This window comes from Pseudochaenichthys georgianus, chromosome 3 (assembly GCF_902827115.2).
Source record: "Pseudochaenichthys georgianus chromosome 3, fPseGeo1.2, whole genome shotgun sequence".
In the NCBI taxonomy this organism is placed as follows: Eukaryota; Metazoa; Chordata; class Actinopteri; order Perciformes; family Channichthyidae; genus Pseudochaenichthys; species Pseudochaenichthys georgianus.
This window is the reverse complement of record NC_047505.1, coordinates 4,930,811-4,951,651: the sequence shown is the minus strand read 5'-3', so window position 1 is coordinate 4,951,651 and position 20,841 is coordinate 4,930,811. Positions and strand designations below refer to the sequence as shown.

General features: G+C 42.7%; 1 long non-coding RNA gene across 1 annotated transcript in view; it reads right to left on the bottom strand.

Moving 5' to 3' along the window:
* LOC117462028 (uncharacterized) overlaps positions 1 to 20,576 on the bottom strand; it is a 58,791-nt gene extending 38,215 nt beyond the window's left edge. The window contains exon 1 of the long non-coding RNA XR_004553789.2: positions 20,527 to 20,576. This is a non-coding gene — a long non-coding RNA (uncharacterized lncRNA). The remainder of the gene's footprint in view (positions 1 to 20,526) is intronic.
* Positions 20,577 to 20,841: the final 265 nt, after the last annotated feature.

The window sequence follows — 20,841 nt, the reverse complement described above, 5'->3', positions numbered from 1 at the left end:
GTGCGTTTTGCTCGACTACTAACCCAATGCTATATTCTTTAGCTAAAATAATTATAGCCAACATATATGTAACAGCCTCAATGGACGATTTGTTTTAACCTCACAGCAAACCATAAGATAAGTCTGATATTTTCAACACTCCCCAGAAAGGACCAACATAAACACGGCAGCGAGGTCACCAGCATTTGCACTGAACAATCTCTGGGGTACAGGGCTGTCACTCATAATGTGAGTAGCCAATAGGGGCGCACCTGTTAGAAATCAATGTTTTATGGCATAATTTAGTTTAAACATACCATCAGTTTAAATGCTGTTTTATACTGAAAAACCAGAAGTTCTCACGCACAATGTTTGATGTCAAGCTTTTATTCTGAGTGTTGCACACCGAAACCTACTGATTTTAACACTGCAACTATAGACGTCGAGATATCATTATTGCTGAATATCAAATGAAGGTAGGCTATAGTTTATTTTAATACGTTTTGTTTACAGACGTGGGTAGCATATGACAACATCCGGGACTACCGTAAATGATAACTGCCGTAAAGTATTTCCAGTATTATTAAAGTGTTGATTAAACGTTTAAAATGCAATAAATGAAAAAGTCATGAAAGACAATATGAGGAGGAAAGGCGTGTTTAGTTATGTATTGAATGTACAATGTCAAAATCCTGTTATGTGCGATATTGGACATTGCTGAAAGGAGGGCGGAAGATTACGCCACAGCCGCCATTGAAGAGGCGGAGCCAAATGAGCCTTGTGGACTCTCTTTCTGGAGGGAGCTGCAGCTCCTCTCTCTGAACCATATCGCTGCTTGTAACATTACCGCGCCATTTGAATTAAAGTACCAATTTGAACCTTCTCAGAGACTCCATTGGTCTCCTTACTTTGAAAGCTTCTCCCCTGGATGCGAGAATAACGAACAAAGCTAATACACCCCAGAAAAACCTGGCCACATGAAAGGTTTGTTGCAGAAGCACAAACAAAAAGTGACAGAGCGCAGACCAGAGAGATGCAGCGAAACCGAAAAGCTTGCAAAAGTCTGCTCAGTGAGAACGAAACAAAGGGAAGTGTAAACAAAAAGATAAGTTATAAAAAAGGAAAAAACTAGTTTAAATTATTACATACATTTTTGGATTGCAAGTTATACGTTTTACTTTTGAGATTTGTTTTGCTTCCCTGATTATTTTTTTCTCGCAATTGTTTATTTTTGCGTGATTCTGAAACATGTTTGCCTGATTGTATTGGAACAAATCTGATTCCATAAACTAACACTATACAAAGTGGGTTGCGTTGAGTCCAGTCCAGTCAAACCAAACCATCCAGGAATTTGAGGTTTAGGCATCCCCAGATACTGATACCTTAGCCCAGGATAAGCATGTGTATATTCCTCCCCCAGGGAAAGGGGGAGGAAAGAAGCAAAGAAGCAGTGAGACGACAACGTGCAGTATGGGTGAAAGTGAGTAAAGGTCAATAGCTGTTGGTAACTTCAACCATTAATGATGACCTCAGTAGTGTACACCACATCAGTAGCTGAGTGTTTTTGCCACTAATGATGACATGAATAATGTTCGTATCTCGTTGCAATAGCATTAGGTAGCAAACAAAATACAAATTGGCCTGGGTAGGAAACGGGTCTGAGGACATAAATAAGGCAGCCGCTGGATTTACTCTCAATTACTCAGGCTTCTCTGTGGCTAATGAGCAGGGCTAAACATGTCACTAACAAGCACACACATATCATCAGAGAGTAACAGCCTGAAACCCAGAGAGAGACTCGATCTGATGTTCCTGTTTGTCCCTCACAGTGGAGCTTTCAGCATGCAGGGAGGAGCAGCGGTAATGATGTCTAATGATAGAAACTCTTTCGACCTCCAGATGTAGGTCCGAGCGTGTGTGCCAGCCAGACATCCATTTCTGGTCCTGTGTTTATGTTATGTCCTGTTTTCGCCCTATATGTTACTCAAGCTCTGTGCAGCTGGCCTGACTGACTGCCTTTGTTCACAGTATCCCGGCACCACCCCCAACCCTCACCCCTCTCGTCTCCCCCTCCTGCTTCTCAGCCTTCACTCCCAAACACGCTGCTGTACTTTTATTTTTCCTGGCAGCGCTCACCTCCTGCAGCTCCGTCAGTCTGTCAGAGGAAAGCACAATACTGTGGGAGAGAAGCAGAGGAGATACCTCTCCATGCAAATCACAACCAGATGCTTTCCTTTCCTTCCAAATGTCCTCTTTTTCCCCTCCGTCTTATTTTTTTTATTCTTTTCTCCCCTTCCTTCAGGAAAACATTTAGCAGACTTCAGCTTGCAAGCATAACAGCTTTACTAACAGAAACAGTCCATTTCAAATCTCTCAGTTCATTCAACACTTTAACAACAGATACATATCAAATCTTCAAAAGTGAAACATCTTTTCAGAATTGGCGAATATCGTGTAAAGCAGTGGTTCGCAACCTGGGGGGCGCCAAAGATCGCAGGGCCTCAGATGATTTGAGGCCAAATACATACAATTACATATAATTGTAATGCAATACATGATTGTCACTAAAAGCCTTGTCTCTACATTACAATAAAATATAAAAAATAATTGATTAATTAATTTGAATACAAATTCAAGTTAGTAGCTATTATAGGCATACAAACACAGAAATGTATAATTATTTCTTTAATATAAATGTTTCTTCTGCGCGTAAAGTTTCCAAACCAGGCTTGTCTGGATAAGCGCATTTTTAAAACAGTCATTGTCCATGCCGGTTTCAGTTGGATTATTTGATCAGATCGGTCTCCTCCATTTTGTAGATTATTTACGACTTTTGAATCCACATAAACACATCGGCAAAATCCGGTTTACTTTGAGCATGTGTTTCAAACAGTTTAATCCCTTTGTGAATTGTTTCCACTTGCGCCGTCCTTTCATTTCTTCATACAGCGGGAATCCAAATGAATGAATCCTGAGTCCAATATCCATCAAAGTCGCTCCAATAGTGCTCCTTAATTACGCTTTCATCCTCCTTTAACAAAATACATCATTCATCCAGTCTGTGACAGTAGTTGTTGCATTTTGAGACTTTTACACTTTAATAACCGCTGTTGCGGATTTAGGGTAGATATAGATATGTGTTGACCTTACTTTAAAATAGCAGATCTCTGTGACCGGATATAGTTTGGCTTAGACCCCGGCCCCACGAGGGGCCTCATACAGAAAAATGCAAATGCAAAAAGTAGTACGTATGTAGTACATATGCCAGGCCTGTAAGTGGCGCTGCTGCCGCCACAAAATACACCAAAAGCAGCGAAGAAGACCCCGGAGCATGGTTGTCATGGTCGCCCTTCTGTTTATTCTCCGCGGTGGACGGCGTGTTCTCCTGCTGTATATTTCTCAGGTAGTCCACCAGCAGATTAACCCCCCCCCCCACAGAGCGGAGCAAGGCAACGAAACTTCAAATAAGAAGCAGCATTTTATGGCACGCTATGCATGGGGCCGCCTTGAGGGGGTTTCCCGACATGTTGTTTCAGTAAATTAAAGGGTGTTTCATGTTGTCGTTGCTGTGGACCTTCTTAATACCTTGGAAAATGCCGTTTAATACTTTTTAATACTTTTTAATAGCCTTAATTTTCGCTAAATTGATTTATCAACTTTTAATACTTTTTAAGACCCCGCGGACACCCTGGACAGTGAAGACAGCTTTCTAACATACTTTGTAGGTTTTTCTCTTTAAACTATCCCAAAGGTTTTTTCTCTGTGGTCTGTTCTTCATTGCTCAGCTCGCTCTCCTTTTTCCCCCCTGAAAACTTAAAGGTCTTGAATATTTGCCCAAGGAGGGAAAAGTTTTTCCTGCGAATAGGAAAAGTATTTCTTGGCTCAGCATGGTAGGGGTGGCATGTCTCTCCCCGCTACAGCCAAATCATATCCAGATGGAGTATAAAAATGGAAGGAGTCATGGATTAGCTGGATGTTTCCTGTTTGTGTTAGGACAGTTCTATTTGTGATAGATGATAGGTGAGCTTCTTCATTATGGCAACCCACCGTCTGATGCCCCAATATAACAGCAGCACATCAAGCAGCCCCCATAAAGGCACGGTCACCTGTGGATCAGTGACTTCCTGCTGGGGAGTCATGTTTTCTCTGTGCATCAGGATCTGTGGTAAGCACCACTACAGACAGGAACCTTCCCAGCTAGAAATGTTTGGTTCTAAAAACATTCTGAGAATGTTACCATTCACTGTTCTAGGAATGCTTTCAGCGGGAAGATTTATTTTGGTTCCCAGAACGTTCTTCAACCTGTCCTTCACTGCAAACATCGCTGCTACAACCCGCTGCTGCAGATACACGCTTTACAACATCAGGAGGATGCGTCCCCAGCTGACCCAGAAAGCCACGCAGGTTCTGGTCCAGGCTCTCGTCACCTCACGCCTAGACTACTGCAACTCCCTCCTGGCTGGTCGACCTGCATGTGCCATCCGACCTCTGCAGCTCATCCAGAATGCAGCGGCTCGTCTGGTCTTCAACCTTCCTAAATTTTCCCACACCACTCCGCTCCTCCGCTGCCTTCACTGGCTTCCAGTAACTGCTAGAATCCACTTCAAGACAATGGTACTTGCGTACCATGCTGCGAATGGATCTGGCCCTTCCTACATCCAGGACATGGTTAAACTGTACACCCCAGCACGTACGCTCCGCTCTGCATCAACCAGACGGCTCGCTGCACCCGCACTGCGAGGGGGACCCAAGTTCCCATCAGCAAAAACACGTGGGTTTGCTATCCTGGCTCCAAAATTGTGGAATGAGCTCCCCATTGACATCAGGACAGCAGAAAGCTCACACACCTTCCGTCGCAGACTGAAAACTCATCTCTTTCGACTCCACCTCGAGCGATAGAACTATTAACAAAGCACTTATAATAATATAATATAATAAATATTATATAATAATATAATAAAGGGCTGGCTTACCTAAAGCCAGTTGAGTAGCACTTGAAATGTTTAGCTCTATGACACCTGATGTTCTTATATGATTCTGTTTTCTTCAAGGTTGTGTCAACCTGGTCGAATGTACTTATTGTAAGTCGCTTTGGATAAAAGCGTCAGCTCAATGCAATGTAATGGTTGATTGGAGATTGCTCCCAGCCGTGTAGAGCAGACCAGCAGGCAGGGGGTGGGGAGGGAGAGACACACAGTAGAAACAAACACATACAAACACTAATGGCGCATTTCCACTGCAGCGGGTAGCCCCGTTTAAGCGTCCTTAACCGTCCTCAAGCGGCCAGGCCAGTTTTCGGTGGCCTTTCCATATAGCCTAGTACCGGCTAGCGGGTACTTTTCCCCTCTTTTTCCGGCCCCATAAAATCGTAGTTCTATCAGGCCAGGCCAGGGCTGTGACGTAAACACTCTCGACTGCTGATTGGTCAGAGAGAATCGTCACAAGATCGCGCGCGAGTTCATCCCTTGCGTCGCATATATATTTAGAAGCAAGCTTGCAGCATTTTTATAAACAGCATTTTGTAAACGGAGGAGCTACAAAAATGGCTACGTTTTTTAAGAAAAGCACACCGTGGTCGACCGAGGAGGTGATGACGTTCCTTCATCTCATTGGGGATGATAAAATCCAGCGGGAGCTCGACGGAACAACGCGAAATGTAAAAGTGTTCCAGGATGTCTCTGCACAGATGTCCGAACGCGGATTTTCGAGGACTTTCCTGCAGTGTAGGGAAAAACTGAAAAAGATGAAGAGTGAATATCGCATAATAAAGGACAACAACAAAACGAGTGGTGCGGGTCGCAAACAATGGAAGTGCTTCGACTTGTTGGACCAGATTTACGGCCATAGACCGGCCAACGTTGGGAGGGAAGGAGGCCTGGACTCTGCAACGGCTTTACTGGAGTCCCTGCAAGGTACGCTCACTTCTAACAAAGAAGTCTATTTTATCCTTACATTAATGTTCGACAACCCATGCTTTTATGGAGCCCCGAAGAGCTCCATCGCTAGCTAAGGCAGATAGCCTTAGCTAGAGCTATTGTTTGCTAACACCATATGTGCCATTGTTTATGTTCAGTTTTTATTTTCTATAGTTGTTGTTGCTATTTAGTATTGTGCTGCAGTAGTTTGTGGAATTAACAAGTCATTTTGCTGTTCTAGATGATTACATTGGGACTCGTGAGGAGGAACATTCCCGAACAACGGGTGATGGCAGTGTTCCGTCCACATCGTCATTGAATCCAGAACGGACCCCAGCCGAAGACCCTAACCCGACTCAACCACCAACACCGAGTGCCATCACGACACCGCAGCGTGTGGTTCTAGGTAAGAAATAGAAATGGCAAAACGACTGGAATTGTGTTTTGTTTTTTTAAACCTTGGATCATCCATCGTCAGTAATTAAAATAAGCTATACCACTGTGTGGAAATGCTCTGTTACAAGTAAAGTCTTAGCTAGTAAGCAGCTAGTACAGTTGTGTGTGACATCCAATCATATACATATATTTATATTCATTATCAACAGGCTGGACATAATGTAATTCACTTTCACAATCATTGTAAACATCTAGGGCCAGAACTTTCTTTAGTTCACCTTACTGTTGTTCTGTTTATACTAGGGCTGTCAAACGATTACAATTTTTAATCAGATTAATCACAGCTTAAAAAATAATTAATCATGATTAATCACCATTCGAACTATGTCCAAAATATGCCATTTCTTTATGTATATTGTTGTGGGAATGGAAAGATAAATGAAAGCAGGCGGATATATCCATTTAACATACAGTATGTATGTTTATTATAACATTTTTCTGCATGTCAAAATGAAAGACAACCCACACACCTATCAATCATCAAACCGTGGGGTCTTAATTCATTACGTGTTGATTTCTATCAAGGGGGAGTACTTCAGGAAAGTCGACAGAGGGGGGGGGGGGGCTAGTGGAGTACTTTGTGACCACGGAGTGTGAACGTTGTGATCAGCTGTTTTAGCGCAGTTCTCCAGTGATGGGGGAGTCTCCCTCCGCAGCCGGTTGGCGTAGTTTTGGCACAGTTCCGTTGTACAGACCGACGTTAACAGCAGCCTGTCTGCGCACACGGAGACCGACTCTGTCGTCCGGTGATCTAACCGCCTTCTCGAAAAGCTTCACAAGTACGTCGGTACGCAAATGCGCTTTGTGACACAAGTGACGGTACGCATTTCAGATTACGCACATAACCTGCGTACCAGTTATGTGCACCCCTGTACCAGAGCCATATTATTACTATTATATGGCTCTGCCCTGTACTACAGCAAGAGTATTCTCCGTCGGGACTTCCTGCAACAACACCACGCCGTTATCAAAGATGTTCTATTGAGAAGACGATCACTACATGACAAAAGTTTTCAAAACCGTGGCTACTGAAATTAATCTTACTAACTGCTGTCTGTGCAATTTACTCCGCGCGAGTTGGCAGACTTTATTTTGCTTACTTTAACATCATTTTTCATGGTGGGGCTAAGCCATTTCTTTGTATGGGTGTAGCCTACCCCAGCCATACCCTGGCGCTGCCACTGGTGGCACGTATGGGGCGGGCCATTCTGCACATGCGTTAAATATTTTAACGCAATTAATTCAAAAAATTAATTACCGCCGTTAACGCGACAGCACTAGTTTATACACGTTATTCTTATATCCTTGTGTGACCTGTACCTGTCCAGTGTTTTTTCCTTATTGCTAATTATGATCTTATTGTCACCCAGGCAAGAGGAAAGGAGGAGGAGAGGATCGGGCCCAGCAGGAACGGCACCATGACTGGGCAGCCGACGTGGCCCGTCTCCTCCGTGATACTTCAAAAAACCTTAATAGTTATTGTACATATTATATCTTTTTTATCTAGTTAATTTTTAAATGCATTTGTACTTCCTTGTTTATTTATTTTCTTTAAAATGTTCATTTTATATTTATTTTTACAATGCCATTTGTATTGTATTTTTATACCAATAAAGTACTTATTTGACTTATCTTATCTCTTGTTGATAATGAATGGCACCCAACAGAAAAAAATCAGATTCACATAATCTTGATTTAGAGAAGATATAAACATACATGAATTTATAAAGCAATAAGAAACACCATCAGTTAGGAAAAAGCCCCTTACTTTTAATAGATTTAAAGCAAGAAATTGAGTTTGCTAGCTTGAGGTCCTCCTCTAAAACATTATTACATGTTTATTTTGTAATAGTATTAAGAATACATGATAAATACATAATACATGTAGAAATTGCTCAATTGTAATACCCTCGTTCTACTAGACTCAAACAACACATTCCTTATATATTTCAAAGACGAGAGAACAAAAGACACCTATAACCCATTCAAGCAAGCTTTTAACATGTCTAGAAGAAAGATTGAGGTTATATTTTAATATATTATTTTATGTTGTGGATACTTTAGCCTCCATCCATGTTTACAATTGTCCACACTATTTTACACTTGCATTTATGAATATAGTTTTGCTGTGTTTTATACTTTAGTATTTATGTTTATAGTCAGCTTTGATATTCGCTTAATTTATTAGAAAGATTTTCTTTTCATGATCTGATATTTCCTCAAATGTTCTTATTATGGGGCAGTACTTACTGGTGCTTGAAATTCAAAAAATTACTAGATATTCAATTCAGATAACATTTGTTTAAAACATTTGACAAACACATGTATATGAAAAAAAAAAGATTTATTTATGTTCAATACAATGAATACAATACAATGCATATTTAGGTATTCAGGTAGCGCATCAAACCCTCTCTGATGTCAGTGCCCTCCTCCTCTGCACCTTGTGCCACTGCTACCCCTGGCTCTGCTGCTGCTGGTGCATTCCACCCATCATCATAGTCCTCTCCATGACTCTCGCAGAGGTTATGCAGAGCACAGCATGTCAGCACCATGGATTTCACCAGAAACAAGTAAACGATCGCTTCCACATTCTCCATTGTTGTGTGTGTTTTGTGAGTTGTGTCGCATTGAAGATGACGCCACTGCAGTTTTACCCAGCGTCGCTCCGCCCAAAAAGCCGATCGCCCCGCCTACACTGCGTTGCTACCCCAGGTCCTAAACTGTAATGGAAATGCGCCACGGCCTCGGACGGCCAGCGAGGTAGCCTGAGGCCTGAGCGAGGACGCTTAGGGACGCTTAAACGGGGCTACCCCACTGCAGTGGAAATGCGCCATAACAGGGGTTTCAGGGACGGGCAGCAGTGGCGGCGCCAGGGTATGGCTGGGGTAGGCTACAGCCATACCAAGAAATGGCTTAGCCCCACCATGAACAATTATGTTAAAGTAAGCAAAAGAAAGTCCGCCAACTCGCGCGGAGTACATTTCACAGACAGCAGTTAGTAAGATTGATTTCAGTAGCCACCTGTCTGGAAATACCGAAGACTAGAAACGGTTTTGAAAACTTTTGTCACGTAGTGATCGTCTTCTCAATAGAACATCTTTGATAATGTCTTCTGGCCAATCGGAATCACGATAACGCGTGTTGTTGCAGGATGCCCCGACGGAGAATACTTTTGCTGTAGTACATCTCTATATACATCAATACAACATTACGTGTTGATAGAAATCAACACGTAATGAAATAAGACCCCACGATTTGATGATTTATAGGTGTGTGGGCTGTCTTTCATTTTGACACACAGAACAATGGGGGCTATCCACCCTTATCCACAATGTAAAGTCATTCACAGCCTCTTCCCTCTTCTCTCTGTGAGGAGCAGCAGGTTCAGCTTTCACAAAGTAAGTGTACTATTTACGTGTCTGATTATATAATCCTATGCGCCGTCCACTAGAGTCGGTTGATATGCTCTCCAGATTAACAGCAGCATGAAAATAACCTGGCGATGCTCCATGGTGGAGGCTACGGTAAAAATTGCCGGAATTTGCGTTTTTACCCGCTTAATGTCTGACCAATTGTTGAATAGCATTTCCATACTGTTGTTTACAGTTTATAGTCCGTCTGAGGTTTGCCTGTGCAAACCGAACCTTCTGAAAAATGAAACAATGTAACAAACTCGCGTCTGCGCGGTGTGTACCAAAGAAGCGGAAGTGTGAATGCGACCTTAGCCAAATCATATGAAACTTCCCTCATTTAAAATGCAAATAGTTACTGAAATGCAAAACATACAATCACATTGTGAATTTCTCCAATACTGAGTGGTCACACCACGGTTTTAAATGTTTCCTTACATACGAGTGAAGGGATCACGGTCATGTGCCACAATAAATACAGCCCTGCATACAGTGTAGATTGTGACTGCCTTCAGTTCAGAAGTCATTTTATGAGCTTATAGCTATTATTTATGGCTTAGTTAACAGATTATGATTGCTTCTGTTTACACACGGCATCTATTGCACGTCTGTCCGTCCTGGGAGAGGGATCCCTCCTCTGTTGCTCTCCCTGAGGTTTCTCCCATTTTTCCCTTTAAACTGGGTTTTCTTCGGAAGTTTTTCCTTGTACGATGTGAGGGTCTAAGGACAGAGGGTGTCGTATTATAATACTGATATTCTGTACACACTGTGAAGACCACTGAGACAAATGTAACATTTGTGATATTGGGCTATATAAATAAACATTGATTGATTGATTATGTGGCTGTTGCAGTCTTTGTTTTTCAAGAAAGTAGCGTGAATCCCAGCTGCTCTGTCAGTAATAATAATAATAATTTATTTATTTTATATAGGCGCCTTTCAAAGCTCTCAAGGTCGCCGTACAAACACATAAAAAACAAGATACACAATACATAACACCAGCATAAGAGACATAAACAAGACAATGCAGTTTATAAATCAATCAAATAACCAAATAAATAAAAACAGAGGATGTGTGATGGATAATGATCAGGGTGGATATGCGAGTGTGAAGAGATATGTTTTGAGGCGTGATTTGAAAATGGGGAGAGAGTCAGTGTAGCGGATGTCAGGTGGGAGGGAGTTCCAGAGGCGGGGTGCAGAGCGGCTGAAGGCTCTAGACCCCATGGTGGTTAAACGGAAGGGGGGTGCAGCGAGGCTGAGGGAAGCAGAAGATCCGAGTGTGCGGATGGGTATGTTGATGTGCAGGGGGTCGGAGAGGTACAGAGGAGTGAGGTTATGGATGGCCTTAAAGGTGAGGAGCAGAATTTTAAAAACGATATGGGATTTGACGGGGAGCCAGTGAAGCTGCTGAAGAACAGGAGTGATGTGGTTAATGGAGGGGGTTCTGGTGATGATGCGGGCGGCAGAGTTCTGAACCAGTTGAAGTCTGTGGATGGATTTGAGAGGGAGACCAAAGAGAAGGGAGTTGCAGTAGTCGATGCGGGAAGTGACCAGGGTGTGAACAAGAATGGCGGTGGTCTTAGGGTTAAGGGACGGGCGGAGGCGGTTGATGTTGCGTAGATGGAAATAGGCAGACCGAGTGATATTACTGATGTGAGATTTGAATGAAAGTGTGCCGTCGAGGATGACACCCAGACTCTTAACCTGAGGGGAGGGGGAGACTGAAGAGTTGTCTATAGTAATGGAGAAACTGTCAGGTTTGGTTAGGGTGGATTTTGTGCCAATGAGGAGAACCTCGGTTTTACTGTCGTTAAGTTTGAGAAAGTTAGAGGAAAACCAGGATTTGATGTCCTGTAAGCAGTCAGACAGGGAGGATGGAGGTTGGTTTGGAGGACAAGTAGAGCTGGGTGTCATCCGCGTAGCAATGAAAGTGGATGTTGTGTTTATGGAAGATATTGCCAAGAGGAAGTAAATAGATGATAAAAAGAATAGGCCCCAGGACAGAGCCCTGGGGAACACTGGTTGTGACAGGAAGTGGCTGTGATTTGAAGGTTTTGATTTGGATGAACTGAGTGCGGCCAGAGAGATATGATTTAAACCAGAGGAGGGGTGTGTCAGTGATCCCGATGGAGGTCAGTCTGTCAATGAGGATGCTGTGGGAAATGGTGTCAAAAGCTGCACTAAGATCAAGGAGGATGAGGATAGTTAATAGTCCGGAGTCAGCTGCCATGAGGAGGTCGTTAGTGATTTTCACCAGTGCTGTTTCTGTGCTGTGATGGGGGCGGAAACCAGATTGAAATTGTTCGTACAGGTTATTGTCAGACAAGTGGGTATGGATTTGGGATGAAACAGTTTTTTCCAGGATTTTAGAGAGAAATGGTAGATTAGATATGGGACGGTAGTTATTAAAATTGTTGGGGTCTGCACCAGGTTTCTTCAGTATGGGCGTGATGGCGGCTCATTTAAAAAGTGAGGGAACAAGACCAGAGATGAGGGAGGAGTGTATGATGACAGTTATAAGGGAGGACAATGAAGGTAGACAGGCTTTTACCAGGGGGGTAGGAAGAGGGTCTAACTGACAGGTAGATGGCTTCGATTTACTGATGAGGTCAGATATTACAACAGCAGAGGGAAGTGTGAAACTTGAAAGAGAATGAGAGAGATGGTCGGTGAAAACAGGGAGAGATATACTGCAGGTGGTGTTAGGAGTTAGTTGCTGGTGAATGTTTTCTATTTTGTCATTAAAAAATGACATTAGGGAGTTACAGTAGACAGTTGAATACTGATGAGGTGCAAGAGAGTCCGGTGGTCGTAGTATGTTCTTCACTGTAGAGAACAGGACCCTTGTGTTCCCTTCACCAGAGCTGATGAGAACTGCGTAGTATGATGATTTGGCTGTAGAGAGAGTGTCCTTGTAGTGGAGACTGTGGTTATTGTACATCTCTTTGTGAACGACAAGTCCAGTTTTTTTGCAGAGGCGTTCCAATCGACGGTCTTTTGTTTTGAGTTGGCGTAGTTCAGGTGTAAACCAAGGAGCAGAATGGGTGAAGGAAACAGACCGGGTTTTTAAAGGAGCCAGGGTATTGAGCAGTTTATGAAGATTGTTATTGTAATGAGAAACCAGTTCATCAGGCGGGGATGAACCATTTATGCTGGGGAGGTTGTCAATGCCACTGGAGAGTGTAGTTAAATTAATATCCTTGATGTTGCGGAAGGAAATAACACGTGACAGATTTGGTTTGGACAGTGTTAAGGTGACAGTAAAGGATATTAATGAGTGATCAGAAATGGGAAGATCAGTTGCAGTACATTTAAGAGGAGTGACACTAGAACAGCAGATTAAGTCCAGAATATGTCCTTTGGAATGAGTCGGAAAATCGACATGTTGCTGTAATCCAAAACTGTCCAGGCAAGATGTGAAGTCTTTTGTGAGAGCATTGTTGACAGTATCCATATGTATATTAAAATCTCCCAGCACTATTATGTTAGGTGAGAGTGAGCAGAGATGTGTGATGAAAGCAGCAAATTCGTTTATGAATTTATTATTAAGCTTAGGTGGACGGTAGACGCTTGCAACTATGGTAGGGATAGGCCCATTGAGTTGTAAGGCAATTGATTCAAATGAGCCGTGAACAGGCACAGATACAGACGAGACTTTCAAACTCTGGCGGTAAATCATCGCGAGACCTCCCCCTCTGCCGGTGGCACGGGGTTGACAGATGTAAACAAACCCAGGAGGAGTAGATTCATTCAGCTGTGAAAAGTCATTAGGTTGTTGCCACGTTTCTGTCAAACAGAGAAAATCAAACTTACGATCAGTCAGGAGATCTTGGAGAAGAGGACCCTTGGTCGTAAGAGAACGGATATTGAATAGTCCAAAGTTGACATCAGTGTGGTCGTGTTTATGTTTAGCGCTAACGTTAACGTTAGCCGACCTGGCTAAGCTGGCTTAGACAGTGTGGTCAACTTTGCGTGCGGAGTTTCTTGGGTGTTGTCGAGTTGAAGACCAGATGGATTGTATGGGTTTGGAGTCATCGATGTAAAATCTTCGCCGGGAACCACGGTGGATATATTTCCGACGGGGATGACGAGTGATGTCCAGAAAGAGGTGCAATGCCGGTGATGTGTCGGCCAGGTGGAATCGTAGTCGGAGGAGCTCAGCAGCTGTGTATTGGAGTGCCGCTGTCGCTAGGTTGAACGACAGGGCAGTCCAGATGAGAACAGACCATACAAACAGCTCGTTGATCCACATAGTTGTCGGTGATGTTTGGCTAGAGGATGGGCCTCACGCCGCGGAAGCAGCCAGGTGAGGGGTGGTGGCCCCGACACAGCAAGTAAGGTTGATGTTAGACCAAAATACACACACACTGCATATACGTACACCGGTTAATTCGATCGTTGGGCAGATACATCCAGATCATATTATAATGGCCAAAGTCATCAAAGTGAGCGATAACAGTTGCATTAGGCTACATAAAACTAAAAGTAGCTGGTAGTGTCAGTGGTCACTGTCAAAGGTAGCTGACAGTGTCACTGTCAGTCACCAGCAAGGGGAGCTGCACTGCTAAAAGCTCCTGATTCAGTCAGTGACAATGATGCAGGAGTCAGCTGAGATTAACTGATTTGTTTTAATCAGTGAATCATCTTCTGAAAAAAATATTTAAATGCCAGACATTTACCTATAATTGAGTATTTTCCTCTTTTTGTAATGCCAGTTTAGCTGAAGTAAAGGTTTTCCATTTGTCCACCTCTCATGAGCACACTGCCAGTATTTCTTCCGGTGGAGGTACTCTGCTGCAGTCCTGATCTGGGGCCTCGTTTATAACGCCGTGCATTATTCAAGTGGGAAGGTTGCTTACGTAGTAGACATCCAAAAAATAGGTACAGAAATGTTCCGACATTCTCCGATTCCCCAAACATTGCGTACCGGCGAGGAAAGTGCGTACAGCACTATGCCGGTTTCCCTTTATAAATCACGTTCAACTCAAAATGCAGCGCAGCTTTTGCGGGCTTCACGTAACGCCCATATTTGCCTATAAATAGTCAAAGAAACGCACATTCATTCATTCATTCTGACTGACTGCATGAAGAAGAGCAGGAAATGACGATAGAACAGCTAAAAAAGACGTCTCACACCGTGTCAGATTTTGGTTCTTTTGGGAGGTCGAGATAAATCATATTGTGTGGTGGATGCAGTTTGAACAGAGTAGCAGCATGGAGGTCGGATCGTCACCAACATAAATAAATAAGTGGTCTGAAAAAGGTTCATGACAAAAAAAATACACACAGCCTTCCTCAGCCAGTGTGTTTGTACCGGGGACAGGAGACCCCCCCTTGATGAGAAACTGTAAGAAATGATCGGGGAATCCCTCCGGAGTGGAGTCATGACGACTGGATCTGAATTATGTTTTTGTATTTGGTGGTTTGTGTCCCAGCTGTCGATCAGCTGTACGCAGCGTCTCCACCAAACCAGTCTCATAAAAAAACGTGTAATAACTACGTTGGTCCACAACGTAGGACAGTGATAACCAACTGGCGGCCCGCGGGCCACATCCGGCCCGCCAGACATTGTCATCCGGCCCGCACGACGGGGGTGACTGTGGCGTTGGCGGAGTGGTTACTGCGTTCTCGTGAGTAAGGTGCAACAGAGAGGCAGCAGCTGCGGGACAGTAGACTGCGTACTGCGAAACCTTCCCTGCCTTGAAGAAGAAGTGATCCTTCGTTGTGAAGAGTCTGCTTTGTGCGCTCCACACCACAGCAGTAGCCCCGCTGCGACAGAGTCCAACAGAGAGGCAGGAGCTGCGGGACAGTAGCCTAGAACCAGGGTTGGGTTGTAACGGAATACATGTAACGGCGTTACGTAATCAGAATACAAAAATCAAGTAGGCTAACTGTATTCAGCTGGCGTTACATTTGAAAAACGAGTAATCTGATTACAGTTACTTTCGTAAACCTGAAGTGAATACATTTTGGAATACTTATTGGAATTATTGGTGGAAAAGGTTCCTCACAAAATGTAATATTCATTACCGGCAGAACTGTGTCCACACTGCACAGCGCTGCAGCATGTCTGTGAGCGAGAGAGAGATGCAGCGTGTCTTTGAGGCCCCGCCCCCACACGCAGATGAGAGAGAGAGAGAGATCTCTTTTAAAATATATTGAAAGTTAGAAACGGATATGGTTAGATAAAATGTGAAAGATAACGTTTATGTAGCATTTCTTTATTGTCGAAATGATGACATTTATAACGGGATGAAATCAAAGTGAATGGCCTGCTGCTGCTGAATGCATGGGGCAAGTGACTGGAAAAGTTTTAAAAGTTATTACATCGTTTCAGATAATAATAATAAATAATAATGATAATTCATTCTATTTAGGGGCGCCTTTCAAAGCACCCAAGGACACCTTACAATTCATAACATATTCCAAGGAAAGGTTTTAAGACAGTACAAAGAATGCAGTCGGGGTGATGTTTTTTATGTGGGGTGCAGATGAGAGCTGTCCAGAATGACACCAAGATGTTGTGTTTGAGTTCTTGATAAGCCATTAAAACAGTAAAATACGTGTCTCCTGTTCACCAAAACATACCCATCTGTTATGTAAAAAGAAAGTATTCCAAAAGTATTCTAAAAGTAATCTGAATACTTTTTTAAGACACATAACTGTAACTGTATTCTGATGACTTTCAGAGCATGTATTCAGTATTCAGTAACTGACGTCATTTACAAAGTAACCCTCCCAACCCTGACTAGAAGTGATCCTTCGTTAGCGTGAAGAGTCTGCTAAGCTTTCTGCGGTCCGCAGTGCCTGAGCGTGCTCCACTAGCACCCCCCCCCCCCGGTCAACAACTTCAAAATTCTGGGCTATGTAAAAATCGCTGGACCGCGATAGTGTCTATTGGATACATTTTGGCCCTTGGACAAATGTAGTTGATGATCCCTGACGTAGGACGTAGTATTTCTACAAAAACGCCTCTGAAATTGTGAGATGCCTACGTTATTTTTCACCATTCATTCCAATGGCTGGCGTCTATGTCACGTGATCTTCACATTTCTCCCTGCAGAAAAAAAAAACATGGCCGACATTCGTTTTATTCTCGGTGGAAAATGCCTATTTTAAGGTTAGTTTGGCCATTAAAATACGTTTTAGTTTGCTAGTTATTACGAAGATTACTTCAAGAAATTGTGTCTATACAACGTTTTCATTGTTACCAAGGTGGTTGCTAGAGACGCTGCTATCGATATTATTTCTGTTATGTTGGGTAAAATGGTGTTATCTTTATTGCTACCCCCTTCCCCGTCAATGTATAGTGTTGGTCCACAGTGCAAACGTATTAGTAGGTGTAATACGTATTAGTATTACACCTGTGCAATAATCATGCTGTCTAATCAGCATCTTGATATGCCACACCTGTGAGGTGGGATGGATTATCTCGGCAAAGGAGAAGTGCTCACTATCACAGATTTTTTCAGATTTGTGAACAATATTTGAGAGAAATGGTTATTTTGTGTATCTAGAAAATGTTTTATATCTTTGAGTTCATCTCATGAAAAATGGGAGCAAAAACAAAAGTGTTGCATTTATATTTTTGTTCAGTGTATAAGCATGAAGAACAAACAAACACGGCCGGCTTCAAGTTGTGTTCCCTGGATGAACTGAGCAGGCAGAGTCCCTGTAGCTTCACGGAGCAGCTAGCAGAGAGACCAGAAGCTAGCAGCAGCAGTCACTTGACAGAGCCGTCACTCAATGTGACCACGCCCTAATTTATGCAAACACTTTAAGACCTAATATAAATAAAAGAGTCGTGTTAAAAAACAATTCACTCACAGATTCATAATCATGAAGGTGGAATCTAACTATATTCATAATAATATGTATTGCATCCAGGGGTAGAAACATGTTTTTTTCTGCTGTAAAGTTGGGCATTTTAACATGGGTGTCTATGGGAATTGCTCCTTTCTGCAGTCGTCGCCTATCGGCTAATATATGAAATGCAGTGTGTGGCACTTCCGTATTGGCGTCCTGGCTCTTCCCCAGAGTTTGCCGCTTGGTGTAAACCCAGAGATCAAAGGTTACCATGGTGACGACTTATGACGATTTACCAGCTGCAGCACTGAGTGTCATTAAGAATGCATTGAGGATTATATCTGACAATTTTGCCACCTGTTCAAAAACTATGGCTCCTATAAAAAAATTACCAGACCGTGAGCATCAGGGAACCCCAATGAACTGATATATGTTTGTTTTTTTGGTTTTGTGTGTAAAATGTGGAGATGGGAGCAGTTTGTCTAAAGTGTACTTCTCTCTGCTCTGAAGAAAGATCCGGAACAATTTAACATGGGAATCAATTGGGAGCTAGGTGGACTTTTTGTCTCTTCATGCCCTCAAGAGGCATTTTGTTTAATTTTTTATTTATTTTTTGCCAACCTAGGAGAGGTTTTCCTACGTTTTTCGTGAAAAAATATGTCTGAGGAGTGTAGGGTTTGGGAATTATGGCAGGTTTAAAACATTTTTGGGGGAGAATTTCAAGCACTCCTGCACTCTGTTTTGAGATCAAAGCACTCTAGACTTACCGAGCTGCTCCATCCACTCCAATGTTAAAATCTGAAAAAGGCCTCTCTACCAGGCTCCAAACTAAATTCAATATCTCAAAGAGTTTAAAAGATATCAAAAAGAAAAATCAAGTTTGAATAGCTGAATGTCTTGTGGTCATTTGAAAGTTGGAATGAAGTGTCTAGCTGAAAGTATGTGGAAGGAGTAGTATTTGGCGCAAGGTGTAGGAAAAGAGGATGTGAAGGCATCTCCCATTGACTTCCATGTTAAAAAAAGAGTTTAAAAAGCTGAATATTTCAAAAAGTATAACATATTTTGAAAAAGTTGAAGGTTTCCCATCGATTCCTGAAAAGGCTGAATAGTTTAATATTCGAATGGTTTCTGTAGCTGAAAATAAGCTGAAGTTATGGAGAGCCAAAGTATTGGCTGAAATAATAATAAGGGGATTAAAGATTCGAAGAACTATAGTGGAATGCTGTGGCACAGCATTCCATTACTTACTTTAAACTGACGCCGTTTTGCATTTCTATAGGTTGTAGATACGAGCATGGTTTTATATACTATCATGTTTAATCGTGTTTTATGCCGTTTGCTAAGACTTGATAAGTCGCTCGTAAAACACAGGAGGTATGGAAACTAAGAACACCATATGTGGTCAATTGTACAGCTAATATAACACAACACATTAGTTGTATTTCCTTGAACTGGTAGATTATGGATATAGATTTGCTGAACGACAGCTGGAACACAAACCACCAAATATACAAAAATAATTCAGATCCAGTCGTCATGACCAACCTGATCTCACCAGAATGCGTGACTCCACCACGACTTCTTAACACCACAATGCGTGGTGGAGTCACGAACTTTGTTACATTTACGTGTCGGCACCACGCAAACAACCCCTATGTAAAGTGAATGAGGCTCCTTTGTCGTGGTGCACACAAGCATTTCTACAACGTCCCGCAGTGAGCTTTTATTCTATAAAACGTTTTTTAAATCTACTTTATAGCTTGTAGTAACTCACGGGAGGCTTCTTTTATTTTATTTGTATTCATAATTATTTTTATTATTCGTCAGAATGTAAAAATTACATTAGTTATGAATTTGTGTTCTCAAAAAACAGTGCATTGTGTGTAATGCAACTGTGATTTTTATTAAATTAGTTAGTTTTTAAGGAAGGCCAGAGCTTCAGCTGTGTCAAATAGATTGTTCCCTTTAGTTAACGTTATTTAAAAGATATTACGAGCGTCCATTCCCATTGGATAACGGAGAATTTTACACCCGGAAGTAAGTTTTCTCCTTACTGTCGATTGATTTTACAGTGATCGCTGAACTACTCATCGACTAAAAAACACCAGATTATCCTTGTTAATTACACAACATTGATTGGTTTGAATTGTGAACAATGCTTTTGTATTTTCCCCCTTCGATTCGGAGAAACAAATATTTTTTCGGAGTTTTTGGATGGCAGAAGACACTACACTACCCAGAATCCTCAGCTATCGTTTTGGGACTACAGTGTTGACAAACCCCGTGATCAGTCCTCAAGCTCTTTGATTGGTTGACCTCCAACTGCATTCCATATGGAAAAAAAAAGGTTTCGTAAAAGAGAAAATCATACTTTATTCAGCAGTGCTTGCTTTACTCTTTGAAAGTCATCACATTACATCTCATTGTAATAAATGTAGTGCTGTCAAAATTATCGCGTTAACGGCGGTAATTAATTTTTTGAATTAATTGCGTTAAAATATTTAACGCATTTAACGCATGTGCAGAATGGCCCGCCCCATACATGCCACCAGTGGCAGCGCCAGGGTATGGCTGGGGTAGGCTACACCCGTACAAAGAAATGGCTTAGCCCCACCATGAAAAATGATGTTAAAGTAAGCAAAATAAAGTCTGCCAACTCGCGCGGAGTAAATTGCACAGACAGCAGTTAGTAAGATTGATTTCAGTAGCCACGGTTTTGAAAACTTTTGTCACGTAGTGATCGTCTTCTCAATAGAACATCTTTGATAACGGCGTGGTGTTGTTGCAGGAAGTCCCGACGGAGAATACTCTTGCTGTAGTACAGGGCAGAGCCATATAATAGTAATAATATGGCTCTGGTACAGGGGTGCACATAACTGGTACGCAGGTTATGTGCGTAATCTGAAATGCGTACCGTCACTTGTGTCACAAAGCGCATTTGCGTACCGACGTACTTGTGAAGCTTTTCCAGAAGGCGGTTAGATCACCGGACGACAGAGTCGGTCTCCGTGTGCGCAGACAGGCTGCTGTTAACATCGGTCTGTACAACGGAACTGTGCCAAAACTACGCCAACCGGCTGCGGAGGGAGACTCCCCCCATCACTGGAGAACTGCGCTAAAACAGCTGATCACAACGTTCACACTCCGTGGTCACAAAGTACTCCACTAGCCCCCCCCCCCCCCCCCCCCCCCCGCCCTCTGTCGACTTTCCTGAAGTACTCCCCCGTTGATAGAAATCAACACGTAATGAATTAAGACCCCACGGTTTG